The 15,165-nt window shown below is 35.2% G+C and overlaps 1 protein-coding gene across 2 annotated transcripts in view; it reads left to right on the forward strand.

Annotated features, from left to right (window-relative positions):
• COL22A1 (collagen type XXII alpha 1 chain) overlaps positions 1 to 15,165 on the forward strand; it is a 578,696-nt gene that overhangs the window by 497,583 nt on the left and 65,948 nt on the right. The window lies entirely within an intron of this gene.

The raw sequence follows: 15,165 nt of genomic DNA on the forward strand, positions 1-15,165 counted from the left end.
GCATTTTTAGTTATCTAATCTGTCAAGAAAACCTCTATTCTTTCAGTTCCAAGGCTCATAGTCTCAGATGTCAATTTAGAATCCTCCCTATTCCTCATCACTCACATCCATTCTATCTCTAAATTCTATTCATATTTGTCTTCCTCATTCAATTTAATTCAACAGATCTTAAGCATCTAACTGTGTGCTGTGTACCAAGTACTGTGTGTAGTCCTAAGCCCTGCGTACAAGGTGTGCACACTACTGTGTGCAATCCTAAACCGTGAAAATAACTCAGAAATGAAGGTCTTTAACCTTTAAGTAGCTTACCTACATGGTGTTAAAAGAAAAAAAAAAGTCCTCTTCAATCCTTTGAGTTTATGTAAAAATAGGTAGCAGCTGTAAAGCTTTTAAAATATTTATTCATAACACGCCTATCCAGTAGATATTAGAAGTGTTATCTCCATCTGATAGAAGAGAACACTAAAATTAAGCAAGTTTAAGTGACTTGTCCAAGGCCATGCGTCCAGTAATTGTTAAGAGTTGGGATTCAAGCCAAGGACTCTCTGGACTCTAGCCAGATTAAGAATTTTTCCTATTACTTTAAGACTGGGATGGACAAAGTACAGCTGAGGACTGTTGATAGATATATAAGCTAAGAATTGTTTTGACATAAAATTTTATTGTATTTTAAAATATCTCTCCCCCCCCTTAAAAAACAAAACAAAACAAAGCAAAAACCCTTATTCTAAGTTCCCTGAGGGCATTACAAAAACTGGTAACAGTTTGACTTTGGCTCTGGGATCATAGTTTGCTATCAACTAGGGTGTTCCTCTTGCCAAGTCTACTGCCAGTATTCATTCAGGTCCTCATTATCCCCTATTTGGACTAGTATAATATCCTCATTGCAGGTCCAGCCTTCAGTCCTCTCTCTAAGAATCTGTCTTTCACATCTTATCTGCCTCAATCTCTAAAGAGATCATTCCTTTGCTCAAAAATTTGTAAGGACTGTCCATTACCATCTCATTAAAACTCATATTCCTTAGTTTAGCATTTAAGACCCACAACAAACTAGTCCCAAATTACCTTTCTAGATTTAGTTTCCACCTCCTTTATTCTATGTTTTTGTCAAATGTTCCTATTCTGGACCCAACCACCCTTAGCTCTCCCACCTCAGGGTTTTTGTCCACATTATCTTCTTCCAACCTGTATCACCATCTCTATATCATATTCATCCTTCAGTGCTCACTTCAAATGCTACTTTTTCTGTTAAGCCTTTCTTTATTTCTCTCCATTTGGTTTTACTCATGAGTCACCACAAATGTTTTTATTTTAGCTAGTTTTCTTGAAACCAACTGATTCCAAGCAAGCCATTTAATGAAATAGCCTAATGAGGAAAGTAATGATAGGATGTGACCCAAATAAAATGGAATGTACTCGTCCTTATAGAAACATACCATTAATAATAAGAGTAGATGCACATTAGAAACATTTAGAGAAGTAGAGAAAGGAGCATGCATCAAAGTCAAAGCCAGGGGATGCATGTAAGGTAGTCCACAAAGCAATATATTTGGATGGGACACATTTTGAAGGGACAGTTCATGTGTATGAATCTGAAAAGCCATTGATGTATTCTTGGAATATCCTCAAGCTGTCTTGCTAGACCTGCTCATTACTAAACTGGTTCCCCATTGAGCCACTTAATAATAACTAATTATAGCTAACATTTTATATAACTCCTTATTACAATAATTATTTCATTTTAACCCTAGGGTCCACATGGTTCTTTCATCTTCAGCTTTAAGGAGTTTATTTTGGACAGTTATAAATTTGGTCATAATTATTCCAAGTCCTTAGGGAAAATTCTTAACATTTAGGCAAAACTTGGGCTTTCTACCTATGACTTGTATTTATATCCATATCTAATTCAAACCTGATCTCTTTGAGATTGAGGCAAATTTTAGTTTCCTGGAAATGTTTATAGTATAAAACAGTAGATTAAATTATAGTGCCTGTGGCTACATAGCCACTAGAAGAAGTTATGAAAAGAGTTGACCTTTTCTTGGATTTCTTTCATCTTGGGTCTTTTGCTCTGGAATGCCTCTAGAGCTGGTGGTTCTCTTTGATATCTCCCTTCTTTGTCAGTTCTTCCTTTGCTCCCCCAAAACATTCAGGAAATGCCATGCTGCTCCAACCCTTGAATCTGGACCATCAGAATCACTGATAGTTCTGAGATTGTTTGCTTAGCACATGACCCAGTCTTTCCCATGATGGCTTTGATTGATTTAAGAGGTGTGTGGATCTTTATGCTTTATGCTCAGTTCTGGGTATTCAGTAGAAATTAAGTTCTGGTTATCCAATAGAAGTTAAGGTGTCAGAGCTAAAATAACAGTGTTTTAACTCTACCCTTACACTTATGTAGCATGTTAATGTTTGTAAACTAATTTGCAAATATTTCATTTTATCTTCACAACAAGATTGGAGGTAGGTGCTACTATCCGCATTTTAAAGATGAGGCAGACAGGATTTACATGACTTACCTAAGGTCATTCAGCTAATAAGTATCTGAGACATCACTTGAACTCATTTTCTAACCACAAGCCCAATACTCTATCCCCCATGCTTTGTAGTTGCCTTAACATATCCCATAATGTCTTTGTTGCTCTATAGTTTTTTTTCTCTTCTTTTTCTGTCTTCCTCCCCTTCTTTCTCACACCTCTTTTCTTTCTCCTTTTTTTTCCTCTCTTACCCTCTTTCTCCCATTATCTTTGCCACATTAAGAAAGTCACTTATATTCCATGGGCCTCCGTTTTTTCATCTAGAAAAGTAAGAGGTTATTCCCAGCAGCCTCTAATGCTCCTTTCAACTCATGATCTACTAACCTATGCTACTTGTGGTAGAATCTTTTAGCCTAAATCCCAGGACTTAGGATTTTTTTATTTTAATGATTAAAGGAGATCCTTCCACCTACATAGTTATTGGATTAGGAAAAACACCTCAGATATGTAGCTCCAAAAGTCTTAATTCCATGTGGCTTTTCTCTCCTTAAGGAGAGAGAAGTCTGTCAGGTACCAGCATCTCGCCCTCCATGTGAAAAACTTTTGGAACATAAAAAGGTAGGCAGCTAAGTAGAGCTCTCAGGTATTCACAATGCATCTTTGAACCTACTTCTTTTGGCTAATAGGATCAATGTCTGTCTTTCAAGCCTACATCCTTCTTAGAAGGTCCCCTTTAACTACCAGCAGTGACTGATTTACAATTTGTCTCCCCTTCAAATTATTTTAGAAGCTTACTTTCAAAAAACCACAAAGGGCTGACTTCAATTAAAGGCACTAGGCTTTTCCTCGGGCTCCCAAAATTCTTTGTATTTCCTCTGCACAAGACTCTGGGCTGAGCACAAAAGCTAAGCTAAACAGGCAAGCTACTACTATAACTAATAATAATAGCATTTATATAGTCCTTATTACGTGTCTGGTACTATGTCAAGCACTTTACAATTACTATTACATTTGGTCCTCATGACAAACATAGGAGATAGAGTCCATTATTATCCCCATCTTAAAAATGAGGAAACAGAGACAAAATAGTGATTAATGAATTGCCCATATCACACATCTTTCAAGTACCTGTGCCAGTTTTTTTTTTTTTTTTCTGATTCCAACCTTGATGTTTTATCCACTGTGCTACCTGGCTGCTCCTTATCTTTTTATTGGCTCTCTTTTTGCCTTGATAATGTATATTATCAAAGAGTCTCCTGGCCATTGGACCACCATTTATTATATTTGTGTACGTGCAAATGAATTCCTATTAGATTACTGGCTAAGTAAAGTCAAGTCAGCAAGCATTTATTAAGCACTTACAATATGTCAAGTACCACAATGAGTATTGTTGTTGAGTCAGTTCAGTCTTGTCCAACTCTTTCTTTCTTGGAGTTTTCTGGACAAAGATAGTGGAGTAGTTTGCCATTTCTTTCTCTAGCTCATTTTAAAAAGAGGAACTGAGATGAACAGGACAAAGTGAATATCACTGTAAGAGCTAGAGATACACAGAAACATCAAGGCACCTTTTCCTTGAAGATTTAATGTTCCCATGGAGGAAACAACTACGAACATGCAAAAAGGTACGTTGCAGGTCATCTCAGAGGGAAGGCTAAGATGAAAGAGAAATCAGAAAGGTGAGATTTTTAGCTGAGACTCAAAGGGAGCCACAGAAATCAGGAGATGGAGATAAGAAGAGAAAGGATTCCAGGCTTGATGGACAGCCAGGAAAAAAGGCATGGACAGTGTGAGGAACAAAAAGAAAGCCGCTATCTCTGGATCATAGAGCACATGTGGAGAAGTAACATTTAAGAAAAGTGGAAAGGTTGGAGCGGGCAAGTTAAAAGGACTTTAAAAGTCAAACAGAAGATTTTATATTCTAATCATGAGGTAATAAGAAGTCACTGAAGTTTTTTGAGTAGGGGGATGACTTGTACCTTAGAAAGATAACTGGTACTATACCCAGAGAAGGAACACTGGGAAGTGAATGTAAGTTGTTAGCACTACCGTCTATCTACCCAGGTTACTTATACCTTCGGAAGCTAATACTTAATGTGCAACAAGAAAATGGTATTTACACACATATATTGTATCTGGGTTATATTGTAACACATGTAAAATGTATGGGATTGCCTGTCATCGGGGGGAGGGAGTGAAGGGGGGGATAATATTATAAAAAAAATTACTCATGCATATATACTGTGGAAAAAAATTCTAAATAAAATAAAAACAAAAGAAAAAAAAAGAAAGAAAGATAACTGGTAGCTGAATGGAAGTTGGACTGGAATGGCAAAAGACTTAAGACAAAGAGACTAACCATCAGACATTGTATTAATCCACCTGTGAGGTGATGAGGAAAAGTGTCAGAGGGCAGAAAATATATGTGTGTGTGTGTGTGTGTGTGTGTGTGTGTGTGTGTGTTTGTATGTGTGTATATGTTTATATATATATATATATATATAATGTGCATGTATGTGTGTGCTATATATTTGTGTGTGTTTATATCTATGTATGTGTGTATATGTTTATATATATATGCATGTATGTGTGTGCTATATATTTGTGTGTATGTTTATATATATATATGTATCTATGTATGTGTGTATGTTTATATGTATGTATGCATGTATGGGTGTGAGAATAGAGAAAAAAGAGACACAGAGCGAGAGGAGAGAGTAAAGAAAATGAGACAGAAGAATGTGGAGAGAGAAAAGAGAGAGTGAAGAAAGGAGAAAGAAAAAAGAGTAAAGAGAAAGAAAAAGAGCTGAGAAAGAAGAGCAAGACAGAGTGAGAAGAGAGAGATGAGAGTGAGAGAGGAGAAAAAGAAAAGAGAAAGAGGGAATGGAGATAAGAAAGTGTGAAGAGAGAGATGAAAAAGAAGAGAAAGAGATAGAGAAAAGAGAGAAAAGAAAGGAGAGAATGAGAGAGAAGAGAGTGAAAGAGACCGGGAGAAGAAAAAAGAAAAGAGATGTTGGGAAGATAGAATCGACAGGGGTTGGCGTGAAGATCAGCCTAGGTCTAATTTGTTTTTTAATCTTTTCCATTGCTTAGAATAATATAATAATAAATTGTTATACAATCTTAGACTGTTAGATCGGAAAAGTGTCTTGGAGCATAGTAATCACTTATTAAGCGTTTGTTAAATGAATTTATGAATGTTTAAATATTCAAAAAAAAGCTTCCCTCCAGAAGCATGATTGCATGGACAAATTTCTGCATCATTTTTGGAGTATATGTAATTTATCACCCGTCCAATTCTTGTGAAATCCTGAGAACCACAAGAGTGTTTATGCTTGTGATTCACCCCTGGGAACACTCTTTACCACAATCTATCTCCCCTACTTAGCAGCTCATATCTCATATCTCTGAGCCCTTTGGAGGTTAATGTTGTTGCCCATTAGATAACTGCTTCCCAGGGCTTTCAAACAATATAAAATACTGACTTTAAGATTTAAAGGGTTTGGAGATAGCTGCCTTGGTAATTGTGGTCCATGTCAAGTGGGAGGAAGAAGCAAGATCCTAATCAGAATGATGACCAGAAGGGCTTGTAACTTTCCAGAACTGGAAACGAAAGCTGTTTTCTAGATTGAACATACCAATTCTTCTCTTTTAGAAGCTCAAGCATCATACTTTTTACTCTCCCAACATACTACCCCTAAAAAAGTCAAACAATTAGGATGAAGGATGCATTTTATTCTTAAACAACATGTTACAGATTATTGGATATTAAAAACAAGTTTGGAACATAGAAGATAAGAGGAAAATGTTCCAAAGTCCATCCCTCACAGAATGTTGGATCTGGAAATGATAAAGGAGAAAATCATAGAAAAAAATAACATCAAATGTTTAATTAGGAAAAGAACTTTCCAATGCAGAATGTTAGAATTAAAAGGGACTTTAGGGTATTGAAGAATAAGATGTAATTATTCCTGCATTTGACAGCCCTCCAATTACATGAAGAGCACTGCTAGGTTGCAATAAATCTTCTCTTCCTCAGGTAAAACTTACCCACCTCCTGCAACCATGCCTTTTATAATACAGTTTCAAGATTCTTCCCCATCTAGTTATTTCACAAGTTCCAGTTTGTTGCTTCCCTTCCCAAAATGCCCTTCCCAGAAATGGACATAGAATTCCAGGTGTGGTCTAAAAAAATGAGAATATTTTTTTCTCTCCCTTTCAGTGCTTAATGCTATCTAAGTGCTCTCTCACCAGGACCACACCAGGAAAACTAAGCAAAACAGGAACGGCGGTCTGGGGGAAGAAAAGGAACAAGCATTTATAAGCACCACTATGTGCCAGGCACTATGCTAAGCGATTTACAGATGTTATTTTATTTCTCTTTTTAATGAGTAATCACATCTTACCCAGAGAAGAAAAGACAGGACAACATAAAGAATTTGAAGAACATGTGAAAGAGTAATGATATATTTTAATCTATGTTATAAAGTCCCTATCAATTCTAACAGTCTGTGTTCTAATCTGGGAGATATAGGGGCTATTATTATATCCATTTTACAGATGAGGAAACAGAGGCTCACAGAGGTTGAGTGACTTGTCCAGTTACACAACTAGTCACCCTGGCCTTCTTAATTCTGAGTCCAACTCCATATCCACTGAGCCTCCTACATGAGGCTGTACCTCACTAAATAGGTGATATATAAAAGATATGTGATGATCCTAAGGTTGCCCTTCTAAGCAGCAGGAACAATTATGTTACAGGGTTAGAAATATCCAAAGGAAACCAGTAACAACCACTCACATTTCTTTCATTTTAAAAGTTGCTAAATACTTCCACCTATAACAGGCCTGCAAAATAAGTAATGTCGGCATTATCTTCATTATTTAACTGAATTAAACTGATACCCAGAGAATGTGATTGATCTGAACAGTAGCAGCTAAATGTAGAGCCAGAAGCTGAATCCAGATTATTTGACTCCAGTGCTATGTTCATTACTCTAAGAGTATGTTTGGCGTAAGGTTCTGGCTGCATCCCAAGCTGAAAATATGCATTAGCACTTGAAAATGCATATTTTAAGTGCTGAAGTTGATCAGGAAAGATGATTTTTGAGTGGAAGATAATCCTTGTTGTTCAGTCATTTCAGTTATATTCTATACTTCATGACCTCATTTGGGGTTTTTTGGGCAAACCAGAGAGATTTGTCATTTCTTCCCCTAGCTTTTTTTCATCTGAGGAAACTGAGGCAAATAGAGTAAGGGACTTTTCTAGGATCACACAGCCAGATTTGAGCCAGAGTCTTTCTGACTCTGAAACCCTATCCACTTCACTTTTGCCTTTATAGACAAAGGAGAAACATTTCTGGGTAGAAAAAATAGCATATATGGGAATCTTGACAGTGAGAATGGGTTGTTTCTGAGGAATGATTTAAACACCATAGATATGGGCCTTTCTCTGCCTTTCGTGGTGGTCACAGAACAAGGAAGATTTCTACTGTTGTGAAATTAAGATTAAAACCCATTTTTTCTCATTTAGCAATAAAGGTGAGTACAAAAAGCAATTCAGAGAACAAAAACTCAATGATTTCTCTTTGAAGAAATTGTCCTAAATAGCTTAAGTTGCTGTAAGATCATTTCATTTCATGGAAATTTCAGGAGGTGCACATAATTGGGACCTGTTTTGGTGTATTTCTAAACAATAGAAATGATTACAGAAAGAAAGAGGTGGAGAGAATGGGGATTTTTTACTAATTGTATCATTTTTTTTTTCCCTTTTCTTAAAGCCCACTTACTTCTTTTTTTCATCTTAACAAAAGCTTTTCTATTACAATCCCATTAAGAAGCCATTTTGTAAGCTGTACAGAACTCTCAAAATCTCAGAGGTCATCTGTCCCAGTTGCTAGATCAATGCCTCATGGAACGTGGGTTTTTAGGATTTGGTGCTATCTGACGTCTTAGAATTTTTGTCTGACTCTCATTTCACAGAACAGGAAACAGACCTAGAATGATTACATCCTCACACAGTTCACAACCTTGAACTCCAAATTTAGGATTCTCTTACATGATATAATTTTCCTTCATACCACATCTTTTATCAATGACCATCCCACTTCTGATACCTACCTTGCGACCTTGGGAAATCATTTTATCTTTCCAGGCCTTCCTGTCTTTATCTCTACAAGGAGACCATTAGATGGTCAGTGACAATCCTGTCAAATTTTAATATAACATCTGTTTGAATACCTTTAATGATAAAGAACTCCTGTCTTTAGAAGACAGACTAAGCAATTTTTAGAAAGCTCTTCTTTATTAATGAGCATTTTAAAGTGCTAACCATGTACCAGACTCTAACAATTCAGAACAAAGTTCTTTATTTTCAGGAGAAAGCTGCTTCTTAAAAACAGTCACAACGATAGCAATATTAATAATAACTTATACTTATATAGCACTTTAAGGTTATACTTTATTCACAGTGACACTGAAATAGGTAAATAATTGATTATTCTGGTTCTCTCAGAAGCTACACAAAGTAAATCTAATACCTTTTTCACATAACAAATCTTCAGATAGTAAAAGATGGAAAACATTCCTCACTAAGCCATTTTTTTTTCCTTTGAATTAATATACACCCATTTCCTTTAACCCTTTCTTATATGAATCAATGCTTACTGGCCATATCCTAGCTTATCATTATGCTCTTCAAAATGTGAGCTGGAAGAAATATTAGAAATTTTTTAGTCTAAAAGCATCTTACAAATGAGAAAACTGAGATTCAGTAAAATCAAGTGAGTTGATCAAGTTCAAAAAATAAATTAAGGATGAGTCTAATTCTTTCACCCACGGCTCTGTAATCTTTGGGCCATGTATATTTTATTTTTGGGTGTTTTTTTAACTTTCAGAAGGCCCAGAACTCCTTATTCTAGTCCTTTTTCTTGTGGTATAGCCTCTGCACAGGCCCTTCTTTGTACTAATAAGACACTTTGGCTGAACATACGTCCAGAGTCTAAGTTAGTGTGATTCCTTGCCAATGACACAGTTCTCTAAATGCTCCCCATTCACAAAAAGGATCATGCTGATTTTTTTTGAAAATGTTTTTATTTATTATTCTGAACTTAACAAAAAAGAGCATTTCCTTATATATAGGAGTGCACATAAAAATGAAACCATCTCCTTTTCAATAAATTTTTTAAAAAGTATTTACAAAATTCTATATAATTATTTTAAAGCTTGTCCTGTTTGTGACTCCTACTGAACTATCTTCTGTTCTTTTTTCTGCATTTTAAAACATATTATTATAGCCCTCTTTCTTAAAAAAATTCTATTGCTCTCCCCTCCCCATTAAAAACAGAAACACAGAGACAGAGAAAAAGACAGAAACATAAACAAGAAAAGAAATTCTAGCAAATAAATAAAAATCAAGAAAAAGTGAATAAAAAGAGTGATCATATTAAAATGTATGTCTTTGACAAGTTTACTAGAATTAAGTATTTTCTTTCTTAATTAGTTCCTATGAATCTTGTATATAACTTTTTTGTCCATATTTTTTTCCTTGCTATCTCCCTTAGATTGAGTTCTTTGAAGGGAGAAACTACCTTTCACCTCTCTTTTGTCCCAGTATTTAGCACAATGCCTGGAACATAATGGTACTTAATTATTAATTTTTGACTTAATTCTCACTTGACTATATCCATCATCTCTTTGTCTGAAAGAGAATATCATGTTTCATCAAAGGTCATGAGGAGAAGGTTGGTCCTTGTGTGAATCCAAGTTCTTAAATCTTTCATTGTTGTTTATATTTACAATGTTTCTTCTGTCTCTGCTCACATTGTTCTCCCAATTCTGCACATTTCACTTTTCACCTGTTTATGTCATGAATTTATTTGAAATAATTCCTTCTGTAATTTTTATTACAATAATATCATGTCATATTAATATAAAATAATAATATAATACCTATGTAGATTTCAAATCCCATGATATTTATTATTTAATAATATTTTACTTGGAAATTACAATGCATTTGAAATAGCTTCCTGCAAGAATCATTTCAGAGGCCACTTACTAGAGGATGTCTTATTCATTCCTCATGCTATTAGCATTCTCTTCCTCTGTTAATCATAGATGATAGATATATATGGATATAGATGTAGATATATAAATATATGTATATCACTATATATGTATGTGTGCTTGTATATATATATATATATATATACATATATATGTATATATGTGTATATGTATATAATTTCCCTCAAATTACATGTAAAAACATTAACTATATATATATATGTATATATATATATTTTTTTTAATTTTATAATTCCTAATTCTCTTCCTTCCTCCCCTACATCCCTCATTGAGAAGGCAAGATATTTGACATAGGCTACACATATACAGTCATGGAAAACACATATCCAATTAAGTCATACTGGTAAAAGAAAATTCAGATAAAAGAAAAAGAAAGAAAGTAATCTGATTCAAGTCCTACCAGTTCTTTCTTTGGAAATGGATAGCACAATTCCTTCAGAATTGTCTTAAATCATTGTATTGCTGAAAATAGCTAAGTTGTTCATAATCGATCATCATACCATATTGTTATTATGGTGTATAATGTTCTGGTTCTGATCATTTCACTTTGTATCAGTTCATGTAAATATTTCCAGGCTTTTCTAAGAGCTATTAATTTCTGGACAATCATATTCAACAATTTGTTCAACCCATTTCCCAATTGATGGACATTCCCTCAATTTCCAATTCTCTGCCATCACTAAAAGATCTGCTGTCAATATTTTTGTATATATAGGTCCCTTCCTTTTTTTTTTTTCTTCTTTGAGATACAGACATAGTAGTGGTATTGCATAGTCAAATAATATGCATGGTTTTATAGCTCCAAAATGCTTTCCAGAATGATTGAATCATTATACAGCTTCACCAACAGTACATTAGTATTTTAATTTTCTTACATTCTATTCATTCTATCATTCTATCATTCATTCTATCATTTGTCAATTTCCTTTTCTGTCATGTTAGCTAATTTGATAGCTGTGTAGTAGTAGTACGGAGATGTTTTAATGTGGATTTCTCTGATCAATAATGATTTAGAGCATGTCTATATGACTATAGATATCTTTGATTACTTTGTCTGAAAGCTTCCTTTTCATATCTTTTGATCATTTATCAATTGAGGCAGAGCTTTTATTTCTATATATGCTTGAGAAATGAAGTCTTTTATCAGAAAAACTTTTTTTTCACAGTAATGATTATCAAATGTATATTTCCCTCTATCTTCTTCCCCTTCACTTTCATCCTTCTATGTTTCTGTCTCTGTCTGTCTCTCTCTGTCTGTCTCTCTCTTTCTTTCATTCTGTCATTCTTAGAAGTGTTTTGTTTTTTGGCTTTTACCTCCTCCAAACTGTCCTCCCTTCTATTAGTGCCCCCTCTTCTCTTATCCCTTTTACCTCCTACTTTTCTTTCTATTTCTACACCCATCTGAGTGTGTATGTTATTCCCTCTTTGAACCAATTCTAAAGAAAGTAAAGTAAAATCTTGTTAGGACCTCTATTATGTAATTTATTTCATTCTACTTCTTCCTTTCTCCTTTTCCCAGTGTATTTTTCTCATGTCTTTTATTTTTTTTAAATAACTATATCGTGGTATTGAACTCACACCTGTTCTTTCTGTTTATGTATATTCTTTCTAACTGCCCTAAGATGAGAAAATGTTTAGTAGCTATAAGAATCATTTTCTCATGTAGGAAAGTAAAAAGTTTAAGCTTATTGAATCTTTTACTATTTATTTTTCCTGTTTACCCTTTTATGCTTCTCCTGAGTCTTGAATTTGAAAGTCAAGTTTTCTATTCACCAGGAATATTTGAAAGTCCTTTATTTCACTGAATGTACAGTTTTCTCCTGAAGGATTATATTTAGTTGTAGAGGGCCTGAACTTTGGACAAGTATACTTGAAACAAAGCGTTAACTCAGTGGAATTGATGAGATGATTGTTCTTTAGTTCACACACACACATACACACACACACACACACACACACTGTAATGGTTCACACATAATCCGTATGTTGTAATGATGTAATTAAAATAAGGTATATAAGGGCTGAGAAGGGCTAGAAGAGAGACATTCTATCTTTGACCATCCTAAAGTGACTCAGGAAAATGGGAAGCAGAGCCTGGCTCCAGGGCCTCAGTGGGCATCAGAATGTAGATTGACTCAGGGAAATAGGAAGCAGGGTCAAGATCCAGGGCCCCAGGCAAAAAACCCTTGGAGCATGATGGCAGCCAATGTTATACCCAGAGTATCTTTAGAAGTTCAGTGCTCAGACCTAATCAATCAGAAAGGGATTACAATTAGGGAGGATAGAGTTGTATGCAGCTGGGACAACTGAGATACCCCCTGGAGAAGTGAAATCAGTTCCTCTCCAGCCTATGGGTAGGGTTGATAGGAGATAAGGTAGTGGGTGGGGTGAGTTAAAAAAAAAACCCACTACTAAGAGAAATACCCCCTTCATTTAGTATTTTTTTCCCCCAAACCACTCTATTCACTACCTTATCTTTTATCAACACTTCCTCTCTTCTCTTATCTTTTTTCCTAGTGTTTCTGTCCTCACTTCAATCCTATCCCTCCTTTTTCTTTTTCTTTTTCTTCTCCAACTTCTTTATGGGATTAAATAAATTTCTATAACCAACTGAATGATTAAATTATTCCCTCGGAGCCAAAACTGAAGAGATCAAGCTTTAAACAATGTTCATCCACCTCCCTTTCCCCCCTGGATTGTAATAAATCCTATGAGCCTCTAGGTGCTTATTATACCTTCCCTTTCCTCTTTTTTTCTATTAAAGATCTTTTCCCATTCCTTAATGACATTTTCTTTGATGTCATCACATCAGAGTCCATTCACAATCACATCTTCAGTCCATGAGATTCTCCCCTTTGTTTGACTCATTATCAGATACAGTTCTCAAGAGTAATAGATGTTGTTTTTCCCATATAAAGATATAAACAGTTTAACCTTTAAATAGATATATTTCCCTATTTACCTTTCTATGCTTCTCTTGAGTTCTGTTTTTGAAGATTAAAATCACTGTTTAGTTCTTGTTTTTAGACTAGAAATTATTGAAAGTTTCTTACTTTATTGAAGCTCCATCTCCTCTCCTGAAAGATGATGCTGAATCTTACTGGGTAGTTAATTCTTCATCGTTGTTGTTGTTGTTGTTGTTGTTGTTGTGGTTGTGGTTGTTGTTGTGGTTGTTGTTGTTTCTGGCAGCTTGCAGTATTTTTTTCTTGAGATTATAGTTTTGGAGTTTCACAACATTGTTCCTTGGGGTTTTCCTTGTGGAATCTCTTTCCAGAGGTGATTTATGAATTCTTTCAATGAGTATTTTCCCCTCTGTTTCTAGAATATTGGGAAAGTTTTCCTTAATGACCTCTTATAGAATGCTATCCAGGTTGTTTTTTGGTCATGGCCTTCAGATAGGCCAATAATTTTCATTATTTTTTTTTGAGGCTTTGAATGTAAGAATTTTTATTTTGTTGTTTTCTTCCCTGTTTGTGTTTTAATCTTCCTTGTCACCATAGATACATCCTAGTCAAATTATTTTTTTTTCTACTTTCTTTCTTATTTTTTCAGTCTATTTCTTGACTTCAAACTCTTTGTAAAGTGGGGCTCTCCTTCCAGGATGGAACCCAAGCTTCAGGGTTTTATCCAGTTGTTTTCAAAAATGCTTCCAGTGATCTCTAAGTTTTCAGTTCTTCCAAGATGGTGTGATCTAAGAAGAGATATGTTTACTACTTTCCTACCCTGCTCTGGTTTGTGAACAACCTTTTTTTCAATAATTCTGCCCCAGAACAGTTATGAATATTCCAGCTCCAGTGAGACTCAAGCTCACTTGTGCTAGTGCTCCTTCTCACCCTGGCACTGAGAGCCAGATTTGAGGCACAGAGTCATGCCTCTGGTGCCAACAAAGAGACCTCTAAAAATTGCCTTTTGAAAGGCAATGGAAACTTCCCCTGCCTTTACTCATTCACTTTCTCCTACCACCACTACCCAGGCCACCACAAGGCCTACTTCCACTTTGCCAGGGCTTGGTCTGCAATGGTCCACTCTGTGCCAGATGGCCCTACACTCTCACTCTGGTGCCACAGAACTTTCTTGTGAACCTTCTAAGTAGTCCTGGGTTGGGAAATTGTTTCACTCCATCTTTTTATGTTTTGCCATTTTTGGCGGGTACTGACATTGTAGAAATTGTTTAAAGTCATTACTGGAAGGTACTTAGGTTTGGGGAAGAGCTCAACTGAGACCCTACCCTTACTCTGCCTCCCCCTATAAGTTACTAGGGGTTACAAGCTATTTTGTTTGTTTTGTTTTATCTTTTATAATCCTAGTTTCTAGCTCCTGGAATGTACTTATTAGTATTTATTAAAATTAGTTCACTTGAATCTTGGATCTCCCACAAATGGAGCTTCTATCCAATGTTTTAATTTTTTTCCCGGAGATTTTTGTTTCAGTTTTGATTGGTGTGTATTTGTGCTTTTAGTAAAGAAAAGTGAATATTTAATGGGAGTTTATTGAAATAAGTTAACTTGAACATTAGACAACATACACACATAAAAATGGTGTTTATGTATGGGGTTTATAAATTGTTTTCAGAGTTTTTTGTTTAGGTTTTGATTTTAGTTTA

Source organism: Sminthopsis crassicaudata, chromosome 1 (assembly GCF_048593235.1).
Source record: "Sminthopsis crassicaudata isolate SCR6 chromosome 1, ASM4859323v1, whole genome shotgun sequence".
Lineage (NCBI taxonomy): Eukaryota > Metazoa > Chordata > Mammalia > Dasyuromorphia > Dasyuridae > Sminthopsis > Sminthopsis crassicaudata.